General features: G+C 36.7%; 2 pseudogenes; both read left to right on the top strand.

Annotated features, from left to right (window-relative positions):
• Positions 1–4801: 4801 nt before the first annotated feature.
• Positions 4802–8666, top strand: LOC102892555 (annotated as a pseudogene).
• A 2441-nt stretch (positions 8667–11107) lies between these two features.
• LOC102892308 overlaps positions 11108–11761 on the top strand; it is a 5231-nt pseudogene continuing 4577 nt past the window's right edge.

The following is an 11761-nucleotide window of genomic DNA, read 5'->3' as shown; positions in this document are numbered from 1 at the left end:
GGAAAGAGATTGAAAAGTGTAAAGGGTGTGAAATATATGGAGACAGAAAAATATTTGACTTTAGGTTTTGAACACACAATGCAATGCACATATGACCTATTATTGCATTGTACACTTGAAATCTATATGATTTTATTAACAAATGTCACTCTAATCAATTTGATATTAAAAAAGTTTTTAAAATGTTGGGATGTCACTCCATCATTAATGTGTAAATAGACTCAGACTTTTGACTATTAGCCATCTTCTACTCTCTCTCCAACTCTGTCTGTTGGAAGAGAGCTGTCATGTTGTCAGCTGCCCAAGGGGAAACTCAGGTGGGAGGTAGCTGAGGGATACCTTTGGCCAGCTGCACATGAGGAACTGAATCCTGCCAAAGCCATGTAAGTCAGCTTGAAATTGGATCCTCTTCTAGTCGAGATGTGAGATGACTACAGTCCTACATTTAGAATGCAGACACCTGCGAAACCCCCCGTAGGATTTAAGAAAATTGTCAATTTGATATGTCAAAATAGATTGTTGTCCAATGTAACAGCATATATAAAACAACATACAGAAAAAATTAGAATTTTGTTATTCAAAATAGCAAAAAACATATATCTCTAACACATAAAATGCAAAACCCCAAAGTAGGACTATAGGGAGAAGAAAGGAAGTTCTTCTAAAACACAAAAATCTTAAATAAAAACATAGAAATTATAGCATATTCTTGGTGTAGAAAACACAATTATCCCTACATAAAATAACTAAGTCGATGAATTTACAGTCATGCAAGTTACCCGCTGCTTTTTTTTTTTTATTGAAAAAAGTTGTCTGAGTTTATAAAATCCCTGCAACATGGAAGTGTACGTGAAGTGTACAGGGAAGCTTCCTCCTTGAGAAGAGGAAGGGCCAGAATCTTGAAAGTACATTCTCTTTCCCCTTTTCCAGTTCTATTAATGACAGCAAATACTCAGAGCTTGGGATAACACGGACCGATCTGGCTAATTGTGAGCTCTGTGCGTTGAGCTCTTAAGGCCATGCAAGAATAGATAATTGGTTTGTTTCTCCATTCCTTCAGATTCCTCATTTTAGTCCAGTGGGCCTTACATCTGAGGCCCCTCCTCTAGGAATCACTGCATCGGGAGGCCCTCGACTAACTCCACCTCACTACCAGAACTGGGGAAGGAGCCTGAACCTTCATTGCTTGCCAGGCAGGACAGGGACAGTGGATTCTCACTCCTTGGCCAAACTCCAGAAGAGATAAAACAGACCACTGAGTACCATGGAGATGGAGGATGGAGAAGAGACTGTCAGGAGCATTGTTTTTTCACCATCATGACAAACAGGAGAGTTGGGACAAACAGATGGGAGGGCACCAATATGGAAAGTTTCTGTAATTTTTTCCTTACAAAGGTAGATTCTGAATGCCAGAAGTGAGACAACTGAGCCTAATTCATTTCTGATCCCTCAGAGCATATACTTTGTTTGGCAGAGAACAACACCAATCTCTATTAAATCCTGAATAAACTCTTGGCCTCAGAAGCAGAGATCAGGTAACATGGCTTCCACACAGTGCTTTCCTTCCTGGACTGTCTTTCCTTCCAGCAATGGCTCATAGGGCTGGACAGAAGATAGAACAGTGCTTATATGTATCCATGTCACAGGTTTTCTAGGAAACCTATTATTTTGACATTTAATAGAATCTACAACATTTAAATATAAAGAAAAGGGGGCAAACATTTGGTGACAAAAGCTAATCTAACTCTGGGGGAACACACAATGCAATATACATACGAGTTTCTGTTGAATGATACACTTGAAACTTACTTGAAACTTACTCACCCCATCAATTTTTAATAAAAAAATTAAAAAATTACTGAATTCAATCCAAAGATAAAAAAATTGTGGCGATTTTCAATAAAATGAAAAAAATCAAAAAGACAGGAAAAGAGAAAGTGTGATAAATCTTACTGTTTGGACTTAGACACATTTTATGATTTCCACTCATCTGTGGATGAATTACTATGAAAGAACAGGACATGATAAGCTTGTTAATTAAATACAGTTCAAAAAAAAGATTTAATGACATTTTATTCTACTGTATGTTGGGATGTCACTCCATCATTAATGTGTAAATAGACTAAAATGTCATTAAATCTTTTTTTTGAACTGTATTTAATTAACAAGCCCTCTCTTCCAATATGATTTAAAAACCATGACTGAACATTTATTAAGGACACATCTCTGTTAGGTGCCACAGGTGCCCCAGAGATGGGTGTCATTTCACTATTTCTATGTAAGAGATATCAGCACAGAAAGGTGGAGAGATTTACACCCTCTCTACATTAAGTGGGTGAGAGCTGTGGACTCAAACGGACATCTCTTGATTTCCATCCCGGGGTCTGCCCTCTCCACTATGGAACAATCATTATTTCTTTCCAAACCTGCCTTAGTCTCAGATGAGCAAATGGAGGCAGAACTACCAATTCCTTTCCTAGGGATTTTTCCAGTTCTTCTGTGAATTAGCAGAATGGACCAAGTGGTTTGCCAAGACCCTTACTGCATGAGTATTGTGGATCATAGGGTTTTATATGAATAATAATAAATTTTCCAGCACATTTTGTAAACCTGAGATGTGGAAATATCATTCTTTATACAAAATGGGAATTTTCATGTGGCTCCATCATGAAAAGTCTACTGCTAGTCAGACTTCAGGTATATTTCTAATTTTATACCTTGGCAATCAGAGCATGTAGTTGATTTTGTCTGACTTTTCTGTTGGGAGGACAATAATAAAGTTGCATATGTATCAAGTTGTTATAACTAATGCAATTATGCGTTTATATCTCTAGGAAATTCTCACTTGTACGACATTAAGAGTGGCATAATAATTTTCTTAGCCGTGTCATGAAAAAAAATGAAAAATAAAATGAAGTTTATCCCTCAGGTAATAGTATATGTCATTTAAAGTGTTGAACAGATGTATGTACTTCACAGAGAGACCTTAAACACGATGCTGTAGTAAGAGAGAACTCAGGAAACAATATGTGTAGCATGAGGGCATTAGGTAAATTTTCAAGAGAATGGTTTGTGAATATAGAAATCAATACTAATGTTATAAAAACACTGAAAGGAAAACGCATCCACCAAATTCATGACAGCATTTCCCTCTGGAAAACTAATGTGCAGGGGAAAAAGACCACAGGGCTAGCAAAAAAACCTCTCAAGTTTTATCAATAATAAATATGAGTTCTAAAGCAAGTATTATCAAATATTTATATTTTAATATAGGTAGTGGGTGACAATGGTACTGATAATAATTGATAAAATTAGTACAACATTTATTAATTGCATAACAATTATTCTCTACCCTGGCTATAAGTTAGTATGCCCAAAGGACTTATGCGTAGAGATTCTAATTTAATTGGTTTTGGGCTATGACTAGTCCATCATTAAATTTGAGAAGATGGGCAGGTAGTTTAATGATCAACTAGCATTGATAAACACTGTTTAATTCTGTTATATTTATAACTGAATTTTATTTCTTGCAGCAACCCTATAATGTCAGCTCAAATAATATACCCATTTTACAGGAGCAAACTACCCAGGTGTTTGTAATATGTCTCTGTTCTTTTGCCTTTTATTTTTCTCAAATTACATCATGTGTTGATCTGTCAAGAGAAATGAAGACCTGAGTTGCCTTCAGGGAGCTGAATGTAGGAGAAATGTAATCCATGTATAAGGAAGAATTGACTTGAAAAGTTCCTTAGCTGGAATAAAGAAGGCCAGCTGAAGGTTTGAGACCTGACTTTGCACCTGAATTCCTCAACTGTTCATTAGGAGATTAAGTTTGATGAGAAATCAAACCTTCACAAATATTATTTGAGACAAATTTAAAGAGGTTACCAAGCCACTACAAATAAAAACAGTAAAGAGCAAACTCAGCCTCTGATATTTCTCTGAGACTGTGTATTACTGATGGAAAATAACCTTTCAAAATGAAAAATAAGTCCAGAGCGTTCATGAACGTTAATGATTATTTAATCATTGGTGCATTGTACATGAATACCATCTTTAGGATCAGTGATGCTGTATGTTTTCCTGCATTTAACAAGAACATATTTTTCAAAATGTGAAGTCCACCAAGGCCAAATATTTGTATATTTGAGTTATATTTGAAGGGACTTTTCCAGACAACCCACACATTTGAGTGAACACTTATCTCCAGAGAAGATGGCTTTTATAAAACCAAATAAAGAGAGAAAACCCTTAGAAATAATTTCCATACAAAAATGCTATCTGATTATGAACATTTTATTTTCAATTTAGAATCCAGTTAATGTAGTTTTAGCTCTTCTAGACTACATTCCAAATTAAGAGAATTTCTTATACTGCATTTGGATAAGATAAAGTCGTCTTGACTACTCCTTAGCGTCTTTTAATTACGATGATGTTTTTTCTTAAAGAGAGAAGAATACTTCTTATTCCATATTTTTGTTTAAAAGTAGAAGGCTGATATTTTGCTCTGATCATGGATTAGTCTTCTCAGAATGACCTTTCTTTAATAGACTTTGACACATATCTCTAAAGTGGGTGTATATAGAAACAGGTGAATAGCTGAGGAAAGAGTTCTTAAAAGAGTTCACAGCTGAGAAATGTTGCCAAAGTTAATGGGTTGTATGGTCCTCAAGTGTAAATAATTTACATGTTAATTGCTTAAATCCGAAATATGGACACTTAGTTGGGTGCCTCTATACTTGTTTTATTCACACAACATTTTCTCTCTCTCCCTCTCTCTCTTTTTTTTTTTCTTCCCAGAATGTGTTTCTTCTGCATGGAACCATGCAATCTCACAGATGACTCAGAATTCTTCCTCCTGGGACTCTTAAATAGTCCAGAACTGCAGCCTCTTCTGTATAGGCTATTCCTATTCATAGACCTGGTGACTGCTCAGGAACCTACTCATCATACTGGATGTCATCTCTGACTCCCACCTCCACATCCCTATGTACTTCTTCCTTTCCAATTAGTCCTTGGCTGACATCAGTTTCAGCATGACTATAGTTCCGAAGATGCTGGTGAACCTGAAGACATACAGCAAATCCATCACCTATGCAGATTGCCTAACTCAGGTTACCTTTCTTCCCTTTCTTCATATTTGAACAGTCTACTCCTGGCCCTGACGACCTATGATTATTTGCTGGCTATTTGGCAACTCCTACACTATCTGGTCATCATGAACCCCTTCCTCTTGTTCATCTTGTTGTCATTTTTCATCATCCTTTTGAACTCTGAGCTGCACTATTTGATTACGTCACACCTTACCTTCTGTGCAGATGTAAAATTCCTCATTTCTTTTGTAACCCTCCTCAACTCCTCAGGCTTGCCTGTAATGATAATTCCACCAATAACATGTTATCCTATTTTATTTGTGCCATCTTTGGTGGTGTGCCACTCTCAGGGATCTTTTTCTCATACTATAAAATCATTTCCCTTATTCTGAAAGTCCCTTCACCAGGTGAGAAAACTTTTTCATCTGTGTTGCTCGCCTGTCAGTTGTTTGCTTATTTTACAGATCAGGCCTTGAGGTATACCTACGTTCATCTGCCTCATCTTTCCTTAGGAAGGATGCGGTGGCCTTTGTGATATACACTGTGGTTACTCCATGCTGAATTCTTTCATCTACAGCCAGAGGATGCTAGAGTGCACTGTGGAGGATTATCAAAAAAATAATCCTGTGCTATCTTTTTTTTTTTACTTTATAGAACTGGAAAAAGCAGCATAATCACACATGTGCAGCAAGGAATTTCTGACTCTGCAGTCGTGTAGTTCATATGTACCTAATTGCTCTCTACCTTCTGTTGACACAGATTTTTCTCTTTGTATAGCTGTAATGAAATTGGGAGATTATTTTGGATTCTCCAGTTAAGTCATAGACCCTCCAGGATTATGTGTAGTACATCAGTACACCCTTCTCACTTTCCTTATGCAGGATCCAAGTCTCTTGGTCATAAGCAGTCTTGCTTTTATCATTATAGAGCTATTCAAGTGTTTCTATAAACACCCACTTTACAGACACTGGGTCAAAGAATATAAAGTAATTATAGCTCTCTTATTTTTATTTTTTTAGTTTTCTCATATTTTTTTCTATTTGCTAGGATGCTTAAATGCTACTTTTAGAACTAATACATTCATATTTTTGCTCCTTCATTATGTTGGTCAGATTCTTGATCAAATAGGATGACTATTGAATTCTCTGTCTAAGCCAGGGTGTTTTGAAATTGAAATGCAACAGTATTCATACTAAGTTTGAAGAAATATTTGTCAATGAATCTTCCCAAGGAAAACTGGGATATACCATTCCCAAGCAAAGGGGATCCCCGGTTTTCCTAATAATTCTCTTTCCCATTCCAACATCTCCCTAGTCAATTAAATAGCCAGACATAAAAGGATAAATACTGTATTATTACAGGTATATGAGGCACCTAAAGTAATCAAATTCATAGAGATATAAAGTAGAAAAGTGATTGGTAGGAGCTGGGTAAAGAGGAAATACAGAGTTAGTGTTTAATGGGTAAATAACGTTACATTTTTGCAAGATAAAAGGGGTTCTGGAAATGAATGATGATGATGGTTGCAGAACATTGGGAATATACTTAATATAAGTGAACTGTACACTTAAAAATGGTTAAGAGGGCAATTTTGTTTTTTAGGCGAGGCAACCCTTGGTTGACCTCACAGATTGCAAGGATCTTGTCATCTTGCAATTCCATAGTTTTTATTTTTTATTTTTTATTTTTTTTTAGGCCTACAGCACCTGGTTTTCCTAGGTGGTCTCCTATCGAAGTACTAACCAGGCCCGACACTGCATATCATCCAAGATCTGACAGGTTCGGCCTTGCTCAAGGTGGCATGGCCATACACTTGATGACAAATTTTATGTTATGTTATTTTACCATGACAAGAAAGGACTTCTGTTAGGAATGAGGGACATGTTGCGCAAGACATTGGGTGTACCACTTAGCCCTCAGCATCAGATCCCATAGATCTGCCTCAGCTACAGAGGGCCAGCTAACCATGGTCATGCCTCCTTCTGGGGAAGCCCACATCCAATGACATTTGACTCATTATCCCTGTTCCAGCCAATAATAAAAGATCATCCTAGACCCACAGTTCCCTGCTGACTTTAGGAGGCCTTTGATGGGTTTCAACTTGACTTGACCTTTTCCACTGTTCTTCCTTTCTACGAAGAGTTTGCCAAACCACAGTGTATGAGGGAATAGACCCTTCAAGACTCTCTTTATTTCAGACACCAGCCACAATTTCAGAAGTCCCTAGGGCCACCCTCACTTTAGACCAGTTAAAGTGAGGGCCACCCTCACTTTAGACCAATTCGAGGACTCCCTCACATTCGATAACTTCATAGAATGACTCAAACTGAGGGAATTCCTTCAGGTTCAATAATTCATCAGAATGAGTCACAGAACTTGGGGCGGTTTATACTTATGGTCATAATTTTATTATAGCAAAAGAATACAAATTAGAACTAGCCAAAAGAACAAAGGGCAAGATTTGGAAAGTGCCATATGTCATTGTCTTATTGTCCATTCCCTGTGAGTCTAGATCTCTTACTGCTCCTGACCACACTGTGAGACAGCACTCCAAGTATTTCCCACCAGGTAGTTCACGTGAGGCTTCATTACATAGGAGTGATTAATTAAAAGCTTGCTCATTTGATTGAACATTCTTTCCAGCCTCTCTCCCAAAAGTTTGAGCTGGCATCCCTTTGCCCAAGGCTCTAACACTTTTTTTTTTTTATGTGTTTGGCCTTTTTGGCATGTCCAGTCCCCATTTTGAGTCATCTCATTAGCACAAACTATCAGGTATGGTCTATGGGGTGTATCATAAATAACCAGTCACTCCTATCGCTCAATTTCAGGGGCTTATAGGTTACCTTCCAGGAGTTCGGACAAAAGGTCATAACTCTCTTTAGGTGAGGAAAAATTCCTTACGACACATCTGCCCTTCCACAGGTGTTGAGTCCAGGAGCATTGCCTGGTAAATATCCTGCATGCCAATCAGTGTTTCAGAGTCTGCTTTGCAAGGTGTAATAAAATTATTTGGAGAAGATTTTAAAGACAGTTTCAAGGTAGTTCTTTGAATTGTCAGCAATGTTCTGTAAATTCCAAACCCAATGCTGGGCTTAGTGATAGGAAAATTCGAGGAGAGGAGATGAAGTATAGAAATTTGGGTACAGTCTGGAGGGCCTCAAAGAAAATCTTAATGAACCTGGAAATCCAGACCAAGAGATGTTTGATAGAAAGGAAGTACAGAGTTTGAAATAATAAGAGAAGATAAAATCTACTTGAGAATTATACTTCAAAATGTTTATTTTAATATATTAAAGCCCAGGGTTTTTAAATAAATATGACTTAAGAATGGTAACTTTTTGGCCTCTGTCAATCTCTTCAAATTTCTAGAGGTCCTAAGATCTAATAATAAGCACGTGCTTGCCCATGATTTGGGGTGCAAGTTTGATCAGGTGTCCCTGATTCATCTCTTCTTTAGGTTTTGGAGGCATTGAGTGCATGGACAATCAGTGTTTAACAGTAAGGATATTCCTGTCCTTCTGGGAAGAGCAGATTCCTGAAGAACTGAGGAGTATTCCAAGGCTTGTCCTTTAGAATAAAGAGATACAGAGATGGGCGACAGCAAATAGAAGAAAGACTTTTCACTGCATGCTGGCAGACACACTACTTAACTCTCTTCTTGTTTCCACCATCAAAATCCAGTAACATGTAGCTGCTCAGATTCTCAGAAATAGAAATTTACTCTCTTCCAAGTCACTAGTTCTCTCTGCCCACACCAAATCTTGTCATTGTAGTTTCTCTCTTCCTTTCCTCCTTGTCAAAGCAAATAAAGTATTTGAGCAACTTGCCTTAGTTATATGATTTACTTTTCCCGTTCTTTAAAAACAACTCATATAAACATTTTACTTTTGCAAGAGTGTTGTAAATGGCTTCGAAATATTCACTGTGTCTCCCTTTACATAGAAGCCAGTTTTATATAGAAGCCAGTTTACATAGAAGCCAATTTTTCAGTGTCAGCAGAACTTGTGACTTCTCTGCTTAAAAACTTCCAGTCATTTTGTGTTACTCCTAAAGTAAAATCTGAACTCTTTGCCAAGATCTATAAAACCCATTATTTTTTAGTCTCTTCTATTCCTTTCCAAATCCCTCACTGGTCACTGGACCAGCACTGCCAGTATCATCTGGAAGCTTCTAAGTGCAAATGTTCAGTCCCCATCCCAGACCTGCTGAATCAAAACCTCTGCATCTGGACTCATGTAGCTATAGTTTAAAAGGCCTACAGAGTCTATTGGCACACACCAGAATTAACTCAAAATGTATTAAGGACCTGAATATAAGATCTGAAACAAGAAAATGCATAGAAGAAAACATAGGCACTAAACTCCAGGACCTGGGATTTAAGAGGATTTTATGAAGCTGACCTCCGTGGCAAGGGAAGTAAAAGCTAAACTACACAAATGAAACAAATCAAACTAAGAAGCTTCTGCTCAAAAGAAATTCTCAACAAGGTAAAAGGACAACCATCTCAATGAGAAAATATACTTGCAAGCAACACTTCAGATAAGGGCCTAATATCCAAAATATACAAAGAGCTCGTACAACTCGATAACAATGAAAGAAAATGATCCAACCAAAATATGGGCAGAGGCCCTAAAAAGACACTTCTCCTGAGAAGACATAGAAATGGTGAACAAATATTTGAAAAGATGCTCAACATCTCTAGCTATTAGAGAAATGCAAATCAAAACCACAATGAGATACCATCTCACACCTGTTAAAATAGCTATAATCAATAGGACAGATATAATGCTGGAGAGGATGCAGAGAAAAAGAAACCCTTATTCACTGCTGGTAGGACTGCAAATTGGTACAGTCACTATGGAAAACAGTATAGAGGTTTCACAAAAAAACTAAAAATTGATCTACCATATGATCCCGCAATCCCTCTACTGGGAATTTACGCCAAAGACTTCAAAACCCATATCTGAAAAAAGATATTTGCACATTGATGTTTATAGCAGCATTATTTACAGTGACCAGGACATGGAAGCAACCAAAGTGTCCTACGATAGACGATTGGCTAAAGAAGCTGTAGTACATATATACAATGGAATATTACTAAGTCATAAGAAGAGATGAAAGACTGCCATTTGCGACAACATGGATGGACCTTGAGATAATCATGCTAAGCGAAATAAACCATATAGAAAAAATTGAAAATCACATGATATTACTTATATGTGGGATATAAAGCTAAAAGCAACAAATGAACAGGACAAACAAAGAGACTCATGGACATGGACTATAGACTTGTGGGTGGGGGAGGAGTGGGGAGGTAGATAAGGTAAAGAGGGTCAAATATGAGGGTTAGGGGTAGTGTGAAGTGAATAAAGGAGATCAAAAATGGTAGCTAAAGGAAACTGGAGTTTGGATGGTAAACACGTAATAAAATGTAAAGATGTCAAATTATAATATATACTTGAAAATTATATAATTGTTTTAACCAATATTACCCTAATAAACTGAATTAAAAATTAAATTAAAAATATCCAAAAAAAGATTTTCTTACAAATAATCCTATATGGTAGGTTCAATTATTATCTTATTTTAAAGATGAGGAAACTGCCCAGGTGCATTTACATTGTTCGATTAGCATTTTTCCTTAAATCACAGTGTGAACTGCCAAGATAATGAATCTGAATTACCTTCAGGTAGCTGAAGTAAGAGAATTGCAATCCATGTATCAGAAATGATTGATATGAAAATCTCTTAGCTAAGTAAGAAGTGTGGGTCTTAAAACTGTCTGTGGGGCCTCTCATGGGGCTAAATTCCTCAACTGTAAATAGGAGGGTTTATAACCAGAAAAACAAAACCAACAAGCATACGAAAAGGTGCTCAACATAACTAACCATCAGAGAAATGTGATTCACATTAGAATATCATCTTATAGCTAATTGAATGACTATTACAAAAAAGGAAGGACAAGTGTTGACAAGGATGTGGAGAAAAGGGAGCCCATGGTCACTGTTGGCGGGATGAATATTGGTACGACATTACAAGAGACCAAACAAGTAGGGAGGATCCTTAAAAAATTAAAAATTAGCAATTAAAATAGAACTACCATAAATGTATGCTGTACCTTGTGAAATGCTTTTTCTGCATCCATTGCTATGATCATATGATTTTATATTTTATTTTGTTTATGTGGTCTATCGGTTAATTTGAACCACACTGAACCCCTGAAATGAAGCCTACTTGATTGTGTTGTATAATGTTTTTAATGTATTGTATTCCATTTGCAACATTTTGTTCAGGATTTTTACATCTATATCAATCAGAGAAATTAGTTGATTTCTTTTTGTGTGTTATCCTTACCAGATCTTAGTATTCGGGTAATATTGGCCTTAAAGAATGAGTTAGAAAGTATTGCCTGTTCTTATTTGGTAGATTTTACCAATGAAGCCATCTGGTCCTGGAATTTTATTTCTTGGGAGGTTTTTGATGACCGTTTCAATTTTCTCGCTGTCGATTGGTCTATTTAGACTTTCCGGTTCTTCATAATTCGGTCTAGGAAGGTTATAGATTTCTATGAACTTATCGATTTCTTCTAGGTTATTGAATTTGATGGCATAGAGTCTTTCATTGTATTCTTGTATGATCCTTTGTATTTCTGTGGCATTTGTCATAAT

Source organism: Pteropus alecto, unplaced genomic scaffold (genome assembly GCF_000325575.1).
Source record: "Pteropus alecto unplaced genomic scaffold, ASM32557v1 scaffold981, whole genome shotgun sequence".
Taxonomy (NCBI): domain Eukaryota; kingdom Metazoa; phylum Chordata; class Mammalia; order Chiroptera; family Pteropodidae; genus Pteropus; species Pteropus alecto.
This window is presented reverse-complemented; position numbering and strand designations above follow the sequence as displayed.